The 23,762-nt window shown below is 35.1% G+C and overlaps 1 long non-coding RNA gene and 1 pseudogene across 3 annotated transcripts; one reads left to right on the forward strand and one right to left on the reverse strand.

The window, feature by feature from the left end:
• Positions 1–1,204: 1,204 nt before the first annotated feature.
• Positions 1,205–7,821, reverse strand: LOC128240151 (uncharacterized). 3 transcript variants are annotated; one of them, XR_008262059.1, is made up of 5 exons: positions 7,734–7,808; positions 6,393–6,974; positions 5,936–6,113; positions 5,563–5,627; positions 1,205–5,341 (listed from the first exon to the last, which is right to left on the reverse strand). It is a non-coding gene; the product is annotated as an uncharacterized LOC128240151 (long non-coding RNA). The 3 variants fall into 3 exon arrangements; XR_008262057.1 differs by having other exon boundaries at positions 6,393–7,821; XR_008262058.1 differs by lacking the exon at positions 7,734–7,808 and having other exon boundaries at positions 5,967–6,113; positions 6,393–7,228.
• A 63-nt stretch (positions 7,822–7,884) lies between these two features.
• On the forward strand, positions 7,885–14,600 carry LOC128240147 (uncharacterized; annotated as a pseudogene).
• The last annotated feature ends 9,162 nt before the right edge of the window (positions 14,601–23,762 follow it).

The following is a 23,762-nucleotide window of genomic DNA, read 5'->3' on the forward strand; positions in this document are numbered from 1 at the left end:
ATTGCCGGCAACGTCAGACTTAAATATACACGGTGATTACATTGAAGACAACAACGTACGACTTGAATGTACAAGGTGATTACATTATAGACAACAACGTTATACTTGAATGTACAAGGTGATTACATTCTAGACGGCAGCGTACTACTTGAATGTACACGGTGATTACATTATAGACAACAACGTTATACTTGAATGTACAAGGTGATTACATTCTATATGGCAGCGTAATACTTAAATGTACAAGGTGATTACAATATAGACAACAACGTAATACTTGAATGTACAAGGTGATTACATTATAGACAACAACGTAATACTTGAATATACAAGGTGATTACATTATAGACGGCAACGTTATAGTTGAATGTACTAGGTGATTACATTATAGACAACAACGTAAGACTTGAATGTACAAGGTGATTACATTGTAGACAACAACGTAACACTAGAATGTACACGGTGATAACATTATAGACAACAACGTAAGACTTGAATGTCCAAGGTGATAACATTATAGACAGCAACGTAAAACTTGAATGTACACGGTGATTACATTACAGACAGCAACGTAAGACTTGAATGTACAAGGTGATAACATTATAGACAACAACGTAATACTTGAATGTACACGGTGATAACATCATAGACAACATCGTAATGCTTGAATGTACAAGGTGATTACATTATAGACAACATCGTAATACTTGAATGTACACAGTGGTTACATTATAGACAACAATGTAATACTTGAATGTACATGGTGGTTACATTATAGACAACAACGTAATACTTGAATGTACACGGTGGATACATTATAGACAACATCGTAATACTTGAATGTACACGGTGATAACATTATAGGCAACATCGTAATACTTGAATGTACACGGTGATTATATTATAGACAACAACGTAATACTTGAATGTACACGGTGATTACATTATAGACAACATCGTAATACTTGAATGTACACGGTGATTACATTATAGACAACATTGTAAGACTTAAATGTACTAGTTGATTACATTATAGACGGCAACGTTATACTTGAATGCACAAGGTGATTACATAATAAACAACAACGTACGACTTGAATGTACGATGTGATTACAGTTTTGACAACAATGCAATTCTTGAATGTACAAGATGATTAACTGTAGTTTGTTTTAAACAGTGTTTTGTTGATCATGCCATTTCAGTGTTTAGATTTTATATTATATTTAGATAATATTTAGATGCCAGACAAATGCAAGCTACTAATTTGTAGATGCCACACTAATCCTAGCTACTGTTTTGTAGATGCTACCCTAATTCTAATTATTGATATGCAGATGTCAGGCTAATGCAATATACTAACTTGTAGATGCCAGACTAATGCTAGTCACTCATATGTTTGTACCATGCTAATGTTAGCTACTCATATGTAGATGCCAGATTAATGCTAGCTACTGATATATGGATGCCAGACTATGGTTAGCTACTCATATATTGGTACTATGCTAACATCAGTTTCTCATATGTAGATGCCAGTCTAATGTTAGCTACTCAAATGTAGATGCCAGACTAATGTTCGCTTCCTATATGTGGATGCCAGACTAATGTAAGCTACTAATTGTAGATGCCATATTTATTGTAAGCTACTTATATGTGGATGTCAGACTAATGTTCGCATCTTATATGTAGATGCCAGGCTAATGTTAGCTATTAATATGTAAATCCCAGAAAAATGTTAGCTATTAATATGTAGATGCCAGACTAATCTAAGCTACTTATTTTTAGATGCCTTTATCAGTTCTACACAAATCGAACCTACCCTCCGATCATCAAATACAGCGTAAAACAATACAACCAAGGATTTCTTTCAATTATGAATATAAATGCAAAATTGTCAACATATAGATAAAGAAATACGATCATACAAAAATGTTGTTATGAAACACAAACTCGTATTACATTATTGAATAACTTATTCGTATGAAATAGTTGGCTTCAAATCTTCACAAGATGAAGCTTCACTCTAATCATCTAATACAGCATTAAACTATACATGTTGCGATTTTTAACAGTCGGAAATATAAATGCAAAGATGTAAACAAAATATTTAAAAAATATGATCATACCATATTGTTCTAATAAAACACAAACTTGTATTGCAAAATAACACCTTACAAAATTAAACATTGAAACAAATTAAACAAAAGTTGCTGCTACGTTGTTGAAATACATATCATAAACGAATGTATGTACATGTTGATGACATCTCTCACATTAGTCAAGTGCTTCCTCAAATCTACTTTCATGGCAAATCCGCCATTGATTAATTCTATATTTGATACGTTTCTAAATCTTGAACCACTAACTGCAAACTGCTGTAAAGGTCCATTGTACGTGTACTGCTTTATATGATCACTGCATTTAAATATTGCACAGGACAAAATTTTACAAAAAATACACAAGGATCACGTACACAAAACAATGATTGAATTAATATGAACACAATTATTATGGAATAAAACTAATTAATAAATATCATTCTGATAGGCTGTATATGTCTCAATGTGATTTTGTTCCCAAACAAAGTATTTTGTGATCACTAGCTGCCATGTACTATAGGTTACACCGTCGTTTTATGCAAGACTGCAAATATAATTGTAAATTTAAACTTATTGACATTCGCACTTGATCTTCTGTACGATTCAATTTCCGTTCATTTTGCATGAACCTGTCAACCTTTCGTGACTTTTGTAGGCGGAGTCTCGCAAGAAAGACCTTGATCATGCATATGTAAAACACGAACATTCCGATATTACTTGCCCCACAACATCAATTTATCTTCAGACTTTCATGGTCAATGACGTCATCGTGATCATTGTCGTCAGCCTGGTCACAGATGTCACTTTGTCCTGAATATCCACGTCTTATTCTTGGCAACGTACACCAACGCTCAAATGGCTGGTATCATTTGAGAAAAACACAAAACGTTGTTCTCCTACTCTTGATCTTGCCCTTGCAATTACCTTTTCCGTTTCGTACACTTCAAAGTCTGTTGTTTTGTATTCAATAACACATAGACTGCCATCAAACGGCACCGTGACCTCCTCGTCTTTAATTGTCCTATGCGAAAAGAAACCACAAAACGCATAATGGGCGATTCGACATTTCATGGAGGTTTTGTTGGAATGTTCTGTTTCCAGAACAACTCCATCGTGGAGTCCGTAGTAGTATCTGATGATGTCACCAGGTGCTACGTCACCTGCTGACGTAATAGGTCTCGTGGACACGTTCAGTAAGGGCTCATTCAGTTTATAGCATTTGTTACAAATGTGTTTTCTCTCATCTAGAAATTAGTTGCGTTTCCTCTCATCACTCAAACCAACAAATCCATTCAGCACGAAGAGCCTGGCAACCAGTTCCACTTTGATAACTTGCAAGCTGAATTTCTTTCCTGTGACGCAAAACGTTGCGAAATGCTCATAGTTGTTATTCAATAAATGGTAGTCGTATTTACTAGTTGTACCTTTAGCTTCGCAAATAGCCTTTGCCCTGCTGGCAACTTTGATGTTTTCGAAGACTCGTTTTTTGTATACCACAACATGAATCCGGTCTTTAGTAAATTCCAATGACCTCTCAGATTCTTTTATCAATGCTTTCCTACCAAATGGGAAAAGACCAAATACTGCCCCGGAAAAGCTATTTGTAGCCTCTATTATTTTGATCTTTTCATTTCCAAATTTTGCCGAAACAATTGCATGATGATCGTAAATTCTTCCGTTATATGTGATATGATCTGCGATTTCTATATCGTCATAAGAAAAGACTGGGATTGCTTTCACGCATTCGATGCATTGCCCAAAGTGTTCAATGTATTTTTGGTCTATTCGAAAATCATATTTTATAAGCTCGTCGACGTCTGTTCTCTCGGTTGGAATGCTTTCACTTTCAGATGCACGCCTTGACCTTTGAACTTGGACTGAATTAAATTCAAGCGGTCTCTGCTCGTCTTCGGCTATACATCGATCCGAGATGCCAAGATAAGCTCCGCCCCCTTAGATATTGTTATTATGCGCCCCAAGCGTAAATTCAAAATGGCGGCTCTCGCGCTGCTACGATAGCATCAGAATCCGATTCTCTCGCGAAGATTTCGGACAATATATCAGTTAAATATTTACCAGATCAAGCCAAATTATCGGGAAAGGTGTAAGAAAATGGATTAAATTACTTTCTACAAGGTTATATTCATGACATTAAAGTTTTGGAAGAGGAAATATCTGCCATGTTACCGCGAGATGCTGGCCTTCAATGAGAAAAAAAAACGACAAGCATCATATGTTAAGTGTCGATGTGGAGAGGGATTCCATACGATATAGGTATTGCTTATGAAAAACAGTGTATGTGAATTTCCAATTGTATTTAACAAATGATATAATACTAGTAATTTTATTCTTAAATTACATTATGTATTATAAGCAATTTTGGATCGCCATGTCTTTTACATTTCATGCCGTAATACGGAATGCAAAAAAAAATATTTTCAAGTCGTTGAGTAGAGAAAGAAGTAAGATACTGTATGTTGTATTTCAATTTATTGGTTTTCATATTTTTAGTTACTGCCTCGTTTTAGACATTTAACATCTGGAAAGTCAAATGATACTTCATGGGTCAGTGTAGGATAAACACATGCCAATTTCACAGCATGATATCATGCTTTTGTTTTGATATCTTGTCAACAATCTCTGTTTTCATTTTTTTTATAGATTGAGCGGTCATTGTTCACACGTGGTTGGCTTAATCAAGTCACTTCAGGAATTCAAGTTGCACAACTTCACCCATGTTCCTGATCAACAAAGTTACACAAGTATTCCCCAACAATGGAATGTGCCAAAGGGATCAAAGATCAAGCCAGTTCCAGTGAACCAAGTCATAGTAGCACAGTCGGAAAAGGAAACCTGTCATTTGCCAGATAGATACACAGACCAAGTTTACAAATTTTAAATTTAATTAAATAAATGAACTACAAACACACAATTTACTTTACAATGCTTTATTCCAAACATGAATAAACTAACAGTTATTCATTTATATCAAAGAGGCAGAAATAAAATCATATGATTCCTGTATAATATTTAAACAAATTTTAACTCTTGCTTCTTTGAGCAGAACTATATGGACATTTACAGTTTGTTTAAATTCCCACCAGTTGCTTTAAAATCTGAATTTCACAACACTTTGATGAAAGTGCAGACTGTTATTCTTCAACTTGGACTTCTTTTTGTGACAAATGTTCTTTTAAGGAAGCATTCTGAGCGGTAAATGCAAACATATCCAAAGGTGACGTCCCTGAAAATAAATGCATAATAAATTTTACATTTAAGACAAGATGTTTAAAACTGACTCCTACCATTTCTCAAGAGTGTGGGAATACCTCTGTTTGAAATGCAGCACCTATTGATTTACCGAAAGAGTTCACACCCTTAAATACCACACCACCTGTGAAGACCCAAGTAAAACAGAACTGACAACATGATCATAGGCATTATTAGAGTGTTGGTTTCACTTACAAGGACATTCGGTCTGTGTTCCTACTCCTGGTACAGTGTCTGCAGGATCCTGGACCAGCTTTTCTCTGAAAGAAATTGTTGTTATGTTGATATATTCATATGCAAATTTACACAAAAAAAAACTGTAATTTCCGTGTAATTATGTGTTCTTCAGTTCTTTTGAGTGTTCTTTTCTGTAACATACAAAATACTTGTATTAAAATACATGTAACTATAATGCTGTTGTTTTGTATTGAAAAAGGAACAGTGGCATTTTAAAAATGAGTAGAAGTCTACAAAATAATACAGTCTCAGTTTTGCAATTTATCCTACATGGTACATGTTATTCAAGTCTTTCGCGCACTCCATAAAGATAAATAAAACTCTAACGCACAGGCATGTGATATCTTGTATTAAATGCATACACTTGCATTTTGTGTATAAATGCTGCCATAAGTTTCCTTTCCAAGTGACCGCTTTGTGGGGAGTTTTCTTGAAGATGTTATTCTCCAGCCATCAGCTGATAATGGGTCAGGATACTCTTTAGATGGTCCATTTCCTCCATGAAAGTGCTTAAATATGCATAATAGTAAAATATAATTAGTGTGACAAGACTCCACAATGCCAGTCAGTAACATATTATACATATTATACAATAAAACAGTAGTTTAAACTTGACACATTCATAACCTGATAGAAACTGTCAACTAGCATGATCATGGAGGTCAATATTTAGGACACAAGAAAGTAAACAAAATAAACAATTGGCATGATTTGCAGAATTCAGAATTATAATTGAAATGATTGTATTTTGATCGTTTTACGATAAAACCAAATTTTAATTTACAAACCTTCGAGCAGACATCTTCGTGCTTGTTTATCCTGTTGACATTCAGTTTCTCGTGTGGCCGTCCACAGGCTTTAATCCAACATTTGCACTTCTCAATATCGGATTATAGGTCGGAAATCGTTTAAATCGGCCTCCATTTAGTCCCTCTGGATACCTTAATCCGCATAACATATTCCCCATCCGCATCGTTTAACCGTTTTCACAAATCAGTCTTAAAACTTCAATAAAATGTCCGGTTGTAAACAGTTATTGCTGCTGTGTTTGTGGGTAAAGATGGCGGACGGGACTCGGTGAATAATTTGCAGCTTTCTCATTGGTCAATAATGATTAGTTTGATTGACAGGTCGGATCGATGTATTCTCTCGGGTGAAATGCTTTCACTTTCCGATGCACGGCTTGACCTTTGAACTTGGACTGAATTAACATCAAGCGGTCTCTGCTTGTCTACGGCTGTTCTCTCGGGTGGAATGCTTTCACTTTTCGATGCGCGACTTGGCCTTTGCACATGGACTGAATAATCTTCAATACTTTCATTTTGTAAGGTTCATGTCCAATGTCAAAGTAGTCGATTTTCTCTGATGCGCTGTGCAGTGTCATTCACAAGAAGCGGTTAATTATGAAATAAATAATTACCATAATATATATATTTGTTCTGTTTGTAAAAGTTTAAAGGCTAAGTAAATAAAACAGATTTTAGAACGTCATATCAACTCAATTACTGCTTTATTTCCATATGTAGTTATTGAGTCGACAATATATGTAAACTCCGCCTTCAATAATGTATATATATTTTCCATCCTATAATTTTTCTTCTAAATCCTGTTTATATTATGACATGTATTTCCTTTAAGGTGGTTCATTAGTATATATTTTAAATCAAACGCCAGCGTTTCACATTGTAAATGATGGTTTGCATTCAATTTGTAGTGCTTTCGTCCTATAATCATACAAATAAATGCAACATATGCTGTCAGGTTAATTTCAACATTTCTTCAAAGTCACATGTTCCGCAGTAATTCGATATTAGTAATTTATAAATCAGGTTAATTATTTATAAATATGTACCCAACATGTGAACATGGTATATATGCATGCCAATATAATTTGAATGTTATCTTCCACAATTTATTCAATCGTATTCAATATTTCTTTGTTTGTTATTTTCGTTCTGTTTTGCAAAATGCGTTGAACTATTTTCAGCATTGTTTGTTATTTTCGTTCTGTATTGCAAAATGCGTTGTTCTATTTTCAGCATTGAAGATTAGGGTTTAATATCAACACAGACATTAACACAGTCGAAACATTTATACTAGCATGAAAACAGTAACGTTCTGATGTTTACCTTTTTGCAAACTTAAAGTCCTTTAGCCTGGTTTGCACTAGTTAACATTCAGCATTTAAAACATTTGTTTACAACGTCCTTCATCGAGCTAGAGATTATATTCAAGGTTTTTTGTCTGGATATTTATGGGGATTTCCCACCGAAACTCCAGCAGACGAACAACGATAACATTGAGCGCTAAGATCCACTTTAGATTGTACGCGCTATAAGACGCAGTTTAAAGCTGCAGTTTATTCTCGTTATGTTCGTATTATTGTGACTTTATACGTCAAACATGTATGAGGAGTGTTGTTTGAAAGGAGTGACTGTTCAGAACTGTTCTATTTGTGGAGTGTGCATTGTAGCAAATATTGCATTTCTGTGATTGAAACACTCGACTTAAAACTGTGGTAAGTATATACTTATATGTCAAATCAATAATGATACTTTTTAATGTAAAATTGAATATTAAAAACAGGCGGTATCACGAGCGGTTCCAGGCTTTGTTGTTAGAGGGGACGCAACATCGGGGCTCAACTTTGTGCCCTAACATCTAGATCATAGTCATACATGGTTTATAAATGGAAAGGGGATATGGGTTTTTTACGCTAATAATTATCTGGCTATTTTTGTCTGCATGTATGCATTCCAGCTGGGGTAATTAAGAATCTAGAACGTTCGTATTCGTCTGTCTGTCTACATAAATATCAAATCAGTGTGTGTGTTTTCCTACAAAAGTCTTTCTCTTTATTAACGGATGATATGCATATTTATCTATTCTGTGTGTACATAAAGTCGGTTAATATTTCTAAGGCCTAGTTTAAGGAATGTTTGTCATGTTAAATCCCGGCTGTGCATCCCTTATTAAGTACCCTGTTTTTACAGTAGGAGTCAATTTCCCCCTGTATTTTTTGATTGGCTCAGTGCCATTAAGAGTAGACACTTACAGAGTAGATAATATCAATGTCTTTAGTAATTATTGTAATAAGTAATAAAGTAATAATTTGTGCATAAAACAGTAATAAATATCATTGTTTTAGAAGAACAGGCATGTTTAATGCTTTGAAATAGCTAACTGCTTTATCGACGCTTTTGAAGAAAAAAACTGTTGATATTCGCTACTAGCTTCAAAGTGTTAATTTTTTGCATAAAACAGTTAATATGTCATTTTTTAGAAGGAAATGCATGTATACATGCTTTGAAATAGGATACCATTTTAGGCCGCTCGGCCGCCAGGCCGCTAACTTCACGCCGCTAGGCCGCTAGGCCGCCGAAGTGCTCGGTCGACTTTTTTCAAAAAAAAGAGTTGAAAAACGCTTCAGAGTGATAATTTGTGCATAAAACAGTTAATTTAAAATTGTTTTAGAATAAAAGGTAAAGAAAAATATTCTAAATAGATAACAATTTAAGGCCGCTATGTAACTATATGAATAAAAAACTTTGATTTATCAGTGTTTAAAAAACAAAAACGCATGAACAATTGCTTGGAAATAGAAAAAAAATCAGGCCGCTAGGCCGCCAACTTCACGCCGCTTGGCCGCTAGGCCGCCAGGCCGCTAACTTCACGCCGCTAGGCGGCTAACTTCACGCCGCTAGGCCTCTAACTTCACGCCGCTAGGCCGCTAGGCCGCTAACTTCACGCCGCAAGGCCGCTAGGCCGCTAACTTCACGTACATATTAATGGGATATAATTGTTCTACTGCATTGTCATACTAAGTTTAATAGTATTTGAAAAAGTAATCAAAATAATACATAATAAAATTAATTGGATAATATATTTGTTCATTTCCTTAATCAAACCTAAAGTACTTCACAGCAGGACACTAAGATCTGAGATCTGATAGACAGCAGAGGGCGATGAAGATTAAAACCATTACGCAGAAGTTGTGTACTATACACTGATTTTTTGTGGGGGTTGGGGAGGTGGGGGTCACTAGAAGAAGGCCTACAAGTATACCTTAAAGGGAAGCTCGTTCTTTACGCTCACTCACATGCATTAAAACATATCTACTATAAATAGTGTAGTGGTCACCGGCTTGGAACGGTCAACACAACTTGGGGGTGGGGCACTGGGTGTTACCGCCTTGTAATTGTCTTCTAACACACTGATTATGGAAAACCCATTCAACACACTAGGCCAAAATTAAGTTTTTGTTTTTTGTATTTCTGAATATATAAACAACTTAAATTGCCAAAGCCGAGAATTCCCCTATAACATTTATAAAAAAAATAATGATCTTATCGCCTGTGAATATATATATATATACATATATATATATATATATTGAACAAACCAGATTTATTTTGGGGTTTTAAAAAGCTTAAATTTTCTTTTCATATTGCCAAGCAGAACAATATTGACAAGCATGTTGTCGTAAGAACTAAACCAACAACGTTTTATACCAGTTATTACCATATCAATTCATAGCGACCTTCACCACTCACTCACTATACGAAACGATATCGGAATTTCCCTGATTCTAAAAATAAATATGGAATTCCAAAAACAACAACGACAGAAGCACGCTATTAAAGGAAATATACGTTTAATATGATGAGGTATGTTAATTAGGTTTAAAACTATTTTTGCATGGTCTTCTTTTTAATATCATGTTCACCAAAAGTTTGTATTTAGGATAAAAGCTCAACCAACACAGACTATATGTATGAAGCCATAACAACAGTGTGCGAAGGGCAAATATGTATTTTTGTGACGTATTGTGTTTCCAAATAATCATTTAGGCGTTTCTTAATTGCATCTAACCATTAAGTTTTTGCTACTCTGCTTGTATCTGTAGTTCGTTTTGTATTCCTGAATATAGAATACCGCTTAAGACGGCGCTGGGGACGCTGATAGTGTTGCAAGTTCAATTTCTGGCAATGAACATATCAAATAGAACCAAATCTGATATGTTCAAACTTTGGATGTAATTGGAAAGCCAAATCGGAACTCATCAAATATTTGAGTTTATGTAAAAATGGCGTTACATACTCATGGGCGTCCGGAATGTTAAAACGATATCAAATATATTTCAGGTGAAGTATTCTGCATAGGGCACCCGTGTGTTTATCACTGAGCCATGGAGTCCCCGGACGGGCAAATGGAAGAGATCAGGACTAACTTGCTCAAGGTTGGTCTTGACGACCTCCAAAGACCATCTAATTTGAAGTCGGTAATCCATAGATTTGGAACAAATAAAACAGATGGAAACTGTGGAACACTGCGTACAGATTCAACAGAAGAAGATATTGATCAGCCGGATTATGAGGTTGAAGGTCCAGAGGAGTTCGGTAAATGTACAGAATGTGTCAAAGCTGTACCTGTTTTCACATTCAGTCAAATTGCTGTCGGTGATCATATTACATTTTATGGAAGATTGTATGATCACCATGCAATTGTGACTCAAAAACTAGGTGATAACCAGATCAAAATCATCGAAGCCACGAATACACCAGCCGGGGCAGTCTTTGGACTTATGTTCTGGAAAAAAAGCTTTCATTGAGGAAACTGTGAAGACGCTTGATTACGCAAACGATAAAATTAACGTTGTCGTTTACAAGAATAGGGTGTTCACGAAGGCAAAGGTTGCAAGACGCGCGAGAGTGTATTGTGAAGGGCAAAGGGAAAATCGTGATTTTAACTATAATGTTTTCCGTAATAACTGCGAACATTTTGCGACGTACTGCGTGACCGGAAAACCGTTCAGCATACAAGTAGTAAAGTTTCAGATGGTGGCCAAACTTTTTCTAGGAAGTGGCTTTCGTGGAATAAGCGATGAGAGAATGCGCAACGCGAAGCTGTTCGAGAATAACTCCATATGCAGTCGATGTAACGAGATGAACAAACGCCTTCTTAGAGTAAGCGTGAAACCGATTTTATCAGCAGATGACGTTCAAGCTGGTGACGTCATCCGATACACTTACTATAATTTACTTCACGAGGGAGTCGTTTTGGAAACGAAGGGAGCTGATAAATCATCAGTGAATGTCAGCATTGCGCATTACGCTTTCCTTGGATTTCTCTCACACAGAAAGATAATTGAAGAAGAAAATACTATACGGTTTGATGGCAGTTACGCTGTTCTTCAATACGGGCCTCCGCAATACGAGGTGTTTCCACCAGAAAAAGTAGTGGAGCGAGCAAAGTCTCGCATCAATGAGCAGCGGTTCGTCTTCTTTTCAAATGATTCGAGTCATTTCGCACGCTGGTGTAAGCTGCCACGAAAACGCAGCCAGTCGCGTGTACAGTTAAATGCCATTATGGAACAATCCTTCGATGAACAACAGGACTAAAAAAATTCTCTAAGACTACATTGCGTTTTTCGATCAAACTTGTATGGACAAAATGTGTTCGGAGACATGTAACAAATATTTGGCTGCAATGGTGTATTGAATGTTAAAAAGTGTTGATTAAGACTAAACTAGGGTTAAGCACGTGTTGCTCTTGTGCTGGACTTTGATCAAAACTAGCAGTATGATGAACCTGTACTGTATGTATATTATGCCAAACAAACATGTCCTCTGTGCTTTGTTTTTCTTTCTAATCTGCATTCGATACAGGATACATGTACCTCCTTCCAGACAATGATGACGGTCAGTCGGCCATTTACAATTGTATGCAATCATGTGCCAATTTCATTGTACTATAATGTCGTGACTGCACGCGATTCATAAACGGGTTTAATCGCCAAGTACATTTACACTTTGCTGTTTTCGATAAAGTTAGCAATAGCTACTACGTTTATTTTTTTCTGAAATTTAACACTTAAATTATAGGCTTCTATACTTTAAGTGGTTTTTAATATTGAAATAGATTTAAAGATAAAAGATTTAAGACTTTATATGAACTAAACAATTTTAACCTGAACAAAAACCGCGTCGTTGAACGGAATTTATTTCATTTCTCAATACTATATCCATTGAATGTATATTTGTATGGGACAACATGTGAGAGTATTTGTGTACATTAACCTAGTGACAACCGTGCATGTTTTATTATCCATTGAATGTATATTTGTATGGGATAACATGTGAGAGTATTTGTGTACATTAACCGAGAGACAACCGTGCATGTGTTATTATCCATTGAATGTATATTTGTATGGGATAACATGTGAGAGTATTTGTGTACATTAACCGAGTGACAACCGTGCATGTTTTATTATCCATTGAATGTATATTTGTATGGGATAGTGAGAGTATTTGTGTACATTAACCGAGAGACAACCGTGCATGTTTTATTATCCATTGAACGCATATTTGTATGGGAAAACATGTGAGAGTATTTGTGTACATTAACCGAGAGACAACCGTGCATGTTTTATTATCCATTGAATGTATATTTGTATGGGATAACATGTGAGAGTATTTGTGTACATTAACCGAGTGACAACCGTGCATGTTTTATTATCCATTGAATGTATATTTGTATGGGATAACATGTGAAAGTTAAAAACTGGCTTGAAAAGTTATTGGGGATTAAAAATGATGTTTGCTGTATCCATTTTATTTCGTTACCGTTTTAAAGATTTACATTACATTCTGTATGTAGAGTCTGAAAATATTAAAAATACTGAAAATATTAAATCAATCAAGTTGTTTTAAAAACAATCAAGTTGTTTTATTCTTCAGAAGATTGCAAACTATTACCTTAACGTCCGATAAGAGTTGCAAAAGATATAAAAAGGGGAATCAGCAAGCAGACGCCTTTCAAATGATACCAAAATTGAGTAGGTTCGGTCAACTGACATCAAGATATAACGTTATATCTGTCAGAAAACTAGCTTATGTGTGGGTCGGTTTCCTTAAGTTTAAGTTTGCAACAATTGTATTGTTGTTAAAGTTTGAGGTTGAATATTCATAGACTAGTACCCCCCTCCCCCACCCACCCCCTGACCCCCAGCCTACACAGTGAATATTTGCTTTGCTTTGCTGACATGAATACTTATATTCCAATGTGTTAAATTATTCAGACATGTTTCCTGTTTATATCATATGTCAGCTATGTACATTAATTGTGACATTATGTGTCTCTCTAAAGTGTCTATAAGGTCAATTTGACAAGTTTGCTTATCCCCGTAGTTTCCATTAAATTATTGAAATAAATGCATTTGTCTATACATTTTGTAAATATTTAATATTTCGTACTGAAGAAATGTTTATTATTGTCATTTTGCCATAATGTTTTGACATGTTTTTGTCTACCATGTTCGCCCAATGTATCCAAATGAATGTCTTCAATGATGAATGCATAATAGTGTAGTTTCTTATTTGTAGATATATATTTTTTGCATGTTGACTAATATACATAATTGAAGTTATATTGAATGAAACAGTGTTTACGCTGTACGGAATAGGTGTGTTACACGTGAGAAATGTAAAAGCATTTCACATATAGTAATTTGTCATTATGGTATGTGTACGTGTGTACCTACATTTGTCGCCTACGTCATTAGGGTATGTGTACATTGAACGAGTTTAAAACAACTTTCATAAAAGCACGAAAAAGCGATTCATGCTAGTATAAGTGAACATTTATACAAGTACAGGTGTATAGCGCCATTCTCAAACGATTTGAGTTTCAATTGCAACTTTAGCATATTCGTGTAGCTACAAGTAATAAACAAGTACCCGTGTACGTCGTGTTTCGCAACTCTCTTTTATTTCACGTTAACTTCATCTCCACATAACGTTTTACATATGTGTGGTTTTATTAGCATGAGAACGTGTGTTCATACAAATATATAGTTTCAATTGTAATCACGATTTGATGCTGTTTTAAGCGTATCTTTAATCAGTTTCAAGCGTTATCTTGTAATAATAATACCTACACCTTTATATCTTTTAAGTATAATGATAATACCTACACCTTTATATCTTTTTAGTATAGTGATAATACCTACAACTTTATATATATTTAGTATAATGATAATACCTACACCTTTATATCTTTTTAGTATAATGGTAATACCTACACCTTTAAACAATTTTAACATAATGCATACTTCTTTACATACTTTACTGTAATAGTCGTTTCAATCGTTGTAACAAATACATGTTTCATCTAGACGTTTCCTACAGAGTGTATTTTCTATTGTTTTGTCGGTTGTCACACTTTATTGTTTAGACCCTACTTTTCAAAACACTACAACCACTTTTTAATCAAGTTTATACATAATATAACCTGGTTATTGGAAAGATGTACGTCGTTCTTCGAGCCGGTGGGTGGGCGGTCAATGTCAATTGCATACAAAACAAGATAGGATTGAAATATTATGACCGAACATGGTATATAGGAAGAGTTTATCGAGACCATTCACGGGATTGCGGTTGGGGCACATACGGTCAAGGTAACTAGTACGTTAAAACACGGTTGAAACTGAATATCGTTAATCACGGCTGACAAATTGTGACCGAACTTTATAAAATTGAGTCTGGGGCCATATGGGTCAAGGTCAAGGTCACTGTAACTATAAGTAGAAAACGGTTGAAACTAAATATCCTTAGTTACGGTTGACAATACGACCAAACTTGGTATATAGGCAGAGTTTATGGAGACTTTTCATGGGATTGCGGTTGGGACACCTAGGGTCAAGGTTGCTAGTACTGGGAATAGTAAAACTAAGTATATATAATTAGTTAAGGTTGAAATATTGTAACCACACCTGGTTGATAGGAACAAATTTTGCTGACTTGCCATGGTATTGCGGTTTGGGCCCCTAGGGTCAAGGTCAATGTCAATGTTAAAGACTTATCTTAGGGTGAAGTTCATCTGTTTTTGAAAACCTGGTTTTGTCGAATTTCGGCATTTCTGAATGTGTTATAAATGTTGTAATTAAAAATAATCGTTACGATTTGAGATAATTGATATATCCAATTTAAATTGGTGTTCGTTTTTTAAGAAACATGTTCATTTAAATCGGATATTCATGCTAAGTTTGATGTTTATATAATAATTATTGCTGTTTCTGTCCCTTGTCATATCAATAATACATATTCTGTTTAAATTACTTGTACGCGTTACGTTTCAACAAATGCCAAATCAAAGGATTTTCAGCCGAATTCCGAAATTTTGGGGAAAGGGCGTATGACAATACCAATGGTATAAAACTTAATGTATCCATTTTTGCAACACGGATTGAACAGTCACATGACATGGATATATTCAAATATAAAAGCACTCTTAAATCAAAACAAATTCCATAAAATGATAAGAAAGCCATATCCATAATGTGTGGTAAGCCATAGATAAAAAAATCAAAAAGATCAAAAAACAAAATACTACTTCTTAAATTTTCCAGGTATGAGCGGTTTGTGAAGGGTCGAGAAGGGTGGTTTAATTTTATTTTAAATAAACAAAGGAACTTTCGTAGCCCACGCTTAGAAATAATTTTATTCACGGTTATGAAATTATTTACCGTTCGTTAAGCAAGCAAAATGTATATACGCAACAGTTACGTCCCTTTGTTATATCGAAGTGAATGCTGCGTAGTCCGTTTCCAAATGTACGATTTACCGGAGAAGCATAAACCTGTTTATTTTTAACAAATAAGTTCCGTATTATCAATGAGTATATACCATGTGATAAATTGCGTCATTAATCGGAAAGCAATATTTTGCTTTGATTGAAGATATTAAACAAAGATAACTGTACTATTTCGTCACCATTTGAATTGGATAATATCGCAGTCTACGCCTTTGCTCTTTCACCAGAGATTGATTGAGACTTCAGTTTCTGATAACACTTCGAAAAACCTTTTCACAAATCCTCTGCCTGATGGAGCACTGTCAAAACATCAGTTTGGAAACAGATTTGTCGAAGCTTTTGAGGAAACTAATCACCTAATCAAACTCCGGTATGGAAACGGAAGTGGAGCGTTTTAAGCCGCATGGACTGCCTTTTGTTTGATTTAAAGTTATCTTTGTTTTAAGTCCTCCTTTTGAGCAAAATGTTACCTTCTGACGTAAAATATATGACGTAATTTATCACGTGGTTTACACACACATTAATTATGCATCCATCCTCCTTTGTAGGTTTAAAAATCATTAGTTTTAATAGGTAAAAATAAAAACCGACGCAAGTGTTTGAATTGAATATGTCATCTAATAATCAAATGACTGATCAAAAGATGTACAAAGGATATTGTAGTTTAACTCATTTATTGGACTTAAAAATAATAATATTTAAATCTAGGTATTCGGCTTTGGGCCATACCTCCGGTATCGACACGTACATCAAATGAAAATAGTATTTTACAAGTTGAGATCAACTATTCCTGCATAGCTCGTATGGGTTCGATTATTATTACCGATGGTGAGTATAAACATTATTATAATAAGTAACAAGACAACCACTGTGTAAAACAAGGTTTTTGAAAGATTTGACCTTGTGACCTAATTTTGGATCATATGTGACCCAGTTTCAAATAAGTCCAAGATTTCATCAAGGAAAACATTCTGATTAAGGTTTATGAATATTTGACCATGTATAATGACTCTAGTATGTTCCAAAGATTTTTCTAAGATTTGACCTACTGACCTTGTTCTTGACCCCATGTGACCCACTTTTTTAGGTGGTCTATATTTCATCAAGGGGTACATCAGTATAAATTTTGAACATACCTTGACCAATCATTATCATGATATGGTTCTGGACAAGATTTGACATATTGACCTAATGTTTGATTATATGTGACCAAGTTTAATTTACGACCATTAGCTCATAAAGGAAAACATTCCGGAAAGGTTTCATGAATATTTGACCATGTTTAATGCCTCTAGTATGTTCCAAAGATTTTTCTAAAATTTGACTAAGTGACCTAGTTTTTGACTCCATGTGATCCACTTTTTTAAGTGATCCATATTTCTTCCAGGGGTACATCATGACCAATTTTGAACATAACTTGACCAATAATTACCATGATATGGTTCTGGACAAGATTTACTAAGATTTGACCTAGTGACGTAATTTTCGATCATACGTGACCCAGTTTTATTAACGACCAAGAGTTCATCAAGGAAAACGTTCTGATTAAGTTTAATGAATATTTGACCATGCATATTGCGTCTAGTATGTTCCAAAGATTTTTCTAAGTGTTGACCTAGTGACCTTGTTTTTGACCCCAAGTGACCCACTTTTTAAAGTGGTCGGAATTTGGTCGAGGGGAACATTTAGATCAAGTTTGACGATTTTCTGATCAATGCCTACCAATATGTGGTACCTGACGGACGTGCGGAAGGACGGAATGACGGACGGACAACGCCAAAACAATATCACACCCCCGAAATTTTCGATTCGGCAGTGGATAATTAACATGGGAAAACACGTGCCAATTGCTATTTCTTTGGTGTAAAGTGGTTATACATTGGACATTGAGATTTCAAAAATGAATGTCGTGCTGGCACGACATTGGACATTGGACATTCAAAAACGAAAGTCGTGCTGGCACGACATTGGACATTGGACATTTAAAAGTGAAAGTCGTGCTGGCACGACATTGGACATTCAAAAATGAATGTAGTGCTGGCACGACATTGGACATTGGACATTCAAAAATGAATGTCGGGCTAGCACGACATTGGAAATTATTGATTACGAAAGGATAAACTAATTTAAATTTGACATAATAAACGAGTCTTATAGCTTCTGTGTTCTTCCATACAAAATCAATTGTAACATTGATGTGAATTACAGGGAGCTTAAAGGCTTTTACAAACTGAACACTTTCGGTGCAAAATGCATGTACAGAGTGTTAACCTGGTGAGGTGAAGGATACCTATTCAGAGTGCGCAGATGTCACACAGAAGAATCGTTTAATATTCTCTCGGAATATCATAAGTACTTTAGTAGTGAGGCGGGAAATCGAACCTGCAATCCCCGGATTAACACGAAAGTGTCTAAAACCTTTAGCATTTATTTGTCACTATTGTTTGTATATATGTGTTATTGGTTAGCAAGTTTTGATCATCCAGTGCGCTCATTTAACATAGGGCTAAGCCCGTTAAATAATTTTGATAATGTGATTAATATTGCTATTTGATAACGTTCGAAACAGATCGTAGTAGTTTTTAGGTTGTAGGCCTTGGGCCTCCAGGCATTAGTACCGCAAACCGAAACCGGGTGTCATCAGTTTTTCCTTTTGACATGACATAATAAAAAATGATGCCCGGTGTTACAAAATGGGACGTATGAAGTATAGCGGGGCAAAATAGTGCTAATTAAAGGACTCTTATATTCATATCCGTTAACAAGGTCGCAACGTTTATGTATGTTTTTACATCAAGGCCAAGAGGTCAATTTGTTTTTGCAAATGAGTCTTGCTGTTTTAATGGAGGGGTGTGGGGATGAGAAGGGTGGGGCAGGGGCACCAATCCCGACCTAGTATGTGATCCCATTGTTTAATACGCATCCAAAATATTTTATGTACACTGCACATGCTGTTGTTTTCTTTGAAGAATTCTCAGATTCAAAAGCAGTGAAAATATTTACGTCTATTTTGTGTTAACTATTCGATATTTTTGTGACGACTAATGTTAATACATGTGTTTAAGGTAATATCTAGTCTACGTTTGTATACTGTGTGTCAGTACATGTTACGGTAAAAGTATTTCAGCTAGTGACTGGTACACACAGAACTGTTGATGAAATGAGGAAGACGTACCAGAACTCTAAGCAAAGAGGTAAAGAGTATTAAACTAAACATAATGAAGTGTTGTTGTTTCTAAATGCCTTGAAATGGCTGTTTCTTCATGCAAAAAAAGTTCATGTATCAATAAAGGATACTTAACATTTTTAATATACAATGTAGCTCAAGCTAGATTTCTGTGATTAAATATATACTAGGCTGAGCAATTAATTTCTTGAAAAAAGTAATATCGTTACAAGATCAGCCCAAATGCAGAATAGTGCATATCTAAAGGTAAAAAATTGTATAAGATTTGGGTGTAATGCTATGATTCTGTACTTATCTAAAGGTTCCTAAATTTGAAGGTGCATGTGGTGAAAGAATAAATAACCAAAAAGTAGAAATGAGCAAGCCATATTTTACCGTTTTTTTCATCTTATAATAATGACAATCTGATAACCGTGCCTGTTTCGTGTATTGAGAGAAAACAGTATGTTTGTGACTTGATTTGTGATAGGTAGTGTTGGTAATCAGATTTATGTTAGTAAACATTGTTTGAGATTAAAATCCGATCATGCTTTATTCATATATAGTTATTTTTCTGGTGTACACACGCTTAATGTATTTAAAGAACACAACAGCATTGATTTGGTTAGCAGATCTGTCACTGGATTACTTAAAGGATTTTTATTTATATCATCACGACAGCAATTAATTTTACATCAACATGACAATGTTACATTGATTATGGCATGTAATGTAAAGTTTGAATACTTTGAATACAATTTAAGATTTGTGAAAACGTGTATTCACATAATATTAATGAAGAAAGACTAAACCATTAAATACATGTAAGTTAATTATCACATTAAGGAATGTGTCCGAACCAATATTCCTGTGAAGTATGCTAATCTTGAAAATTGGAAAAAAAATCAGATGAATATTTGCTTTGCTGCTTAATATGTTGTAAATAATGGATCATGTTTCAGCAATTTCATATAATTATAGTAAATTTTTCCCAGCCATTGACACAAAATTCAATTTGGTGTTCTGGCCCAATGTTTTTAGACACATGGTATCACTCATGCATGATATTCATTTATGGATATCTCATCTACATTTAGGGGTGACAGGTTAGCTGCATGTCTTACAAAAGCTCATGAAATAATATTGTCTAGGTTAAAATATACTGATAAAGAATGCCATGCAAAGACTGAACTTATATGGCAAAGATATATATATCACGTAGTGATTGTTTCTTCGTTATAGATGAAATAAATACTCTATTTTAATTTCAAATCTTTAGCTAACATGAAATCGACCTAATGCGCGAAAACGAGAACACAAGACAGATATGTGGCGGAATACAAGGAAATTCAATTGCGTTTTGATATATTAACTGTATCACCATTGTTGAAAATTAAGAACTACTGGCAAGTTTACATTCCTATAAGTTAAATGTACAAGTACCATAGACATACGTCACTAAACAACTTAGAAATATGCATTTTATAACACGACCCTTAAAATACTAAAACATATATATAGTTTAATTGCAGATAATAATTGCAGAATGTACTATGTTCCGTAACTACAAGTGCAAGACTTTTACTCTGTTCTATAATAGGTAAACTGACAAAATATTTGAACTCGTCAAAACCAATGACCTCCAATGACCTTTATCCCATTCGGAGCTCCTCGGCCATTTTTTATCGAAATCAACCTCGAATGTATATGGACGGTTTACATACTTAGAAATTGGTATGTTTAAGTCGGCAAGTAGATCTCGTAGTAGTTTAATTTGGCAGTTAATGATTGAACTACTGGGAATCTTAATTATGTTTGCAGTAATACACTTCACTGGCAATCAATTTAAACTTAGATCAATAAATACAAGCTTAAGCACTACATTTAATTAATGATATAGTTCAAAACATTACGAACTACTACTGATGTAACGACATTGTTTTCGATAAAAATGGCCGAGGAGCTCCGAATGACCATTATCCGTGCTTTCTTCGATATATTATAATAGCAGAGAACATGATTTGTTAAACAATCGGTCCACTGTTTTGCACGTATTTCATTTACTGACAAACTGCCTTGAAATGATATACCTTTATAATCCCAAAACCTTATGACAGATCGGCAACAATAAGGGCGAGGTTCAGGCGACCTCCCATGTAGGGCAAGGTTTGTCAGACACAACTCTAGTCGGTCTTGTTACGACCATTTGCTCCTGCACCCGGTTAGCAAGAGTGTGTTTGTGTAGTCTCTTGACTGTAATTGTCATAATCTTTCTTCCAAGACTGTTTCCGGGAAATATACCACTTCTCCGATACTCATTCAAAACATATGCAAGGTTGTATTTTTGCAGAAGCCTTAATATATCCGGAAAAAAGCCAAGCAATTGCGCGTTTTCACCAAAGCGCAAAAAATCTTTGAACAAATATTTTCTTGGCAAAAAACTTATCTAGCAGCCTGTACAATTTCCAAAATAATTGTTATTAATTTAAGTCCATAATTTCTTCAACAAACTCAAAATATAAGCAGACCAAAGCAAAGTCTGTGTTTGTGTGCAATTTCCAATAAGAGCATGTCCATTCTCGAATAGTTGGACCAAGGCGGAGAACCATATAACGCCTTTGACATTACACCATTTTCATAAATTGTCCTTAGAGAAAGAGGAGATTGAGTTCATTTGTGTAAAAACCACTCTGAATAATTGAACTAAAATGTCCACCTCAACTTCGTGACCGCTCCGTGATGAGCGATCCAGATGACATGTGGTTATCGCAAATAAGCCCGAGATGTGTGTATGTCTCAACCTCCTCTTTGCTTTCGGGGCCTAGCGTCCATAATCGTTTCGGTGCATCGCTGCGCTTTTCACTAAAACAATCACCGCAAAATTTGATATAGTGGGACAACATTTCTACGAAGTAATTCTCGAAATGAGATTGAGTTGTAATCGAAGCGCCACTTACAAGAACACTCGTAGTGTATTCGCAATATTGTCTGTAACACGTTCCTTGACCCTCGCCCACGTAGTATTGCCTATGTGTGTGGTTCGGGTGCCACCGTGGGACCTTCTGCAGGCATAGTACTTGTTTCAGTTGTTGATTGGCTGTTGCCCAAGTACGGTACTATATCCGCTCGAAATTCAAAATTCCATATTCGTATGGCCATCTCTTGTCCATTTTGACGCCTAGAATGAAGCATGCATTAGAACAACGCTCAAAATTATATGCAGAAGTAACGTCATTTCGGTAATGACGTCGTTCAAGTTGTGTCCCAGCCACTTGCGCGCTGACGTTTGATTTTGGAGTGAGAAAATATATCAAATTATAATGCACAAAACCAAGAATACAAAGGGACACTACTGCTGTTTGAAATTGGTATACAGCGAGAAGTAATCAGCATTTAATTCGCCTGCTCGAAGTTAGAACTTAAAACGTTCCCACAACTGTCTACAAAGTAGCGTTCCCGTCATAACAACGCCATGACTACATAAACAAATCCTAGAATTAACAATACGGCAGGATAAACTGTGACAAAAATAATAATGGTTCACATGAGCCCCTTTACGTAACCAAGTTCCTCCGTAAATCTATGAAGCGCCATGTATATTTTTCTTTCTACACGATTAATGAAGAATTTGTACATAAAATAGTTTTCTAATTTATGTACAAAAAATATTCAAATAAGAAATACGCCTTATTTGTAACTGTTATAATTGTTTCAATATTACATTTTATGCACCATGTCTACAAAATATTCCACTGACGTCAATTTGAGAACTCAGTAGATAGATATTGACTTTTGAAAAAAGAAAACCTGTTTTACTCTTTGATAGAATTTCAGGAAGAAAAAAGAAGTGACGTCATTATTTCTTTCGGTATATTAAGATGATATAGCGATAAAACCGGTTACGGATAGCCGTAACCCTAATTATTGACAGACATCATGCAAGTTCAGATAATAAACGGACATCTTGTATCTACTATCACAGGTAACTGTTATAAAGTTATACAAGCGGGTTCAAATTAGATTTCTAGAGGCTAAACTTCCAACACTGTAGGAATTCACGTTAGACCACCCCAGTATGTATTTATTATATAAGCTTCACTCATCAAAATATTCGACGGGTTAAAATATAAAGTGTTCACATATTAATTCTCTACAGAAATTAATAACGTAATATAAGTGTTATTTAATCTTAAGTGTTGGTAGAAGGGGACAGCGGGAGACGGGTCATAACTTGACCATACATGTCATCCCTATCACGAATGTTCACAAAATACACAACCGATCACAAAGTCGAAAACATATTTGAACTTTGAATCACCGTCCGTAGCGGATCCTGGTAACCAGCGTTACCGGACGGCATAAGGCGGTTACCTAATTTTAAATATTTTGGCACATTTAA

The sequence above is a fragment of the Mya arenaria genome, chromosome 7 (genome assembly GCF_026914265.1).
Source record: "Mya arenaria isolate MELC-2E11 chromosome 7, ASM2691426v1".
Classification (NCBI taxonomy): domain Eukaryota; kingdom Metazoa; phylum Mollusca; class Bivalvia; order Myida; family Myidae; genus Mya; species Mya arenaria.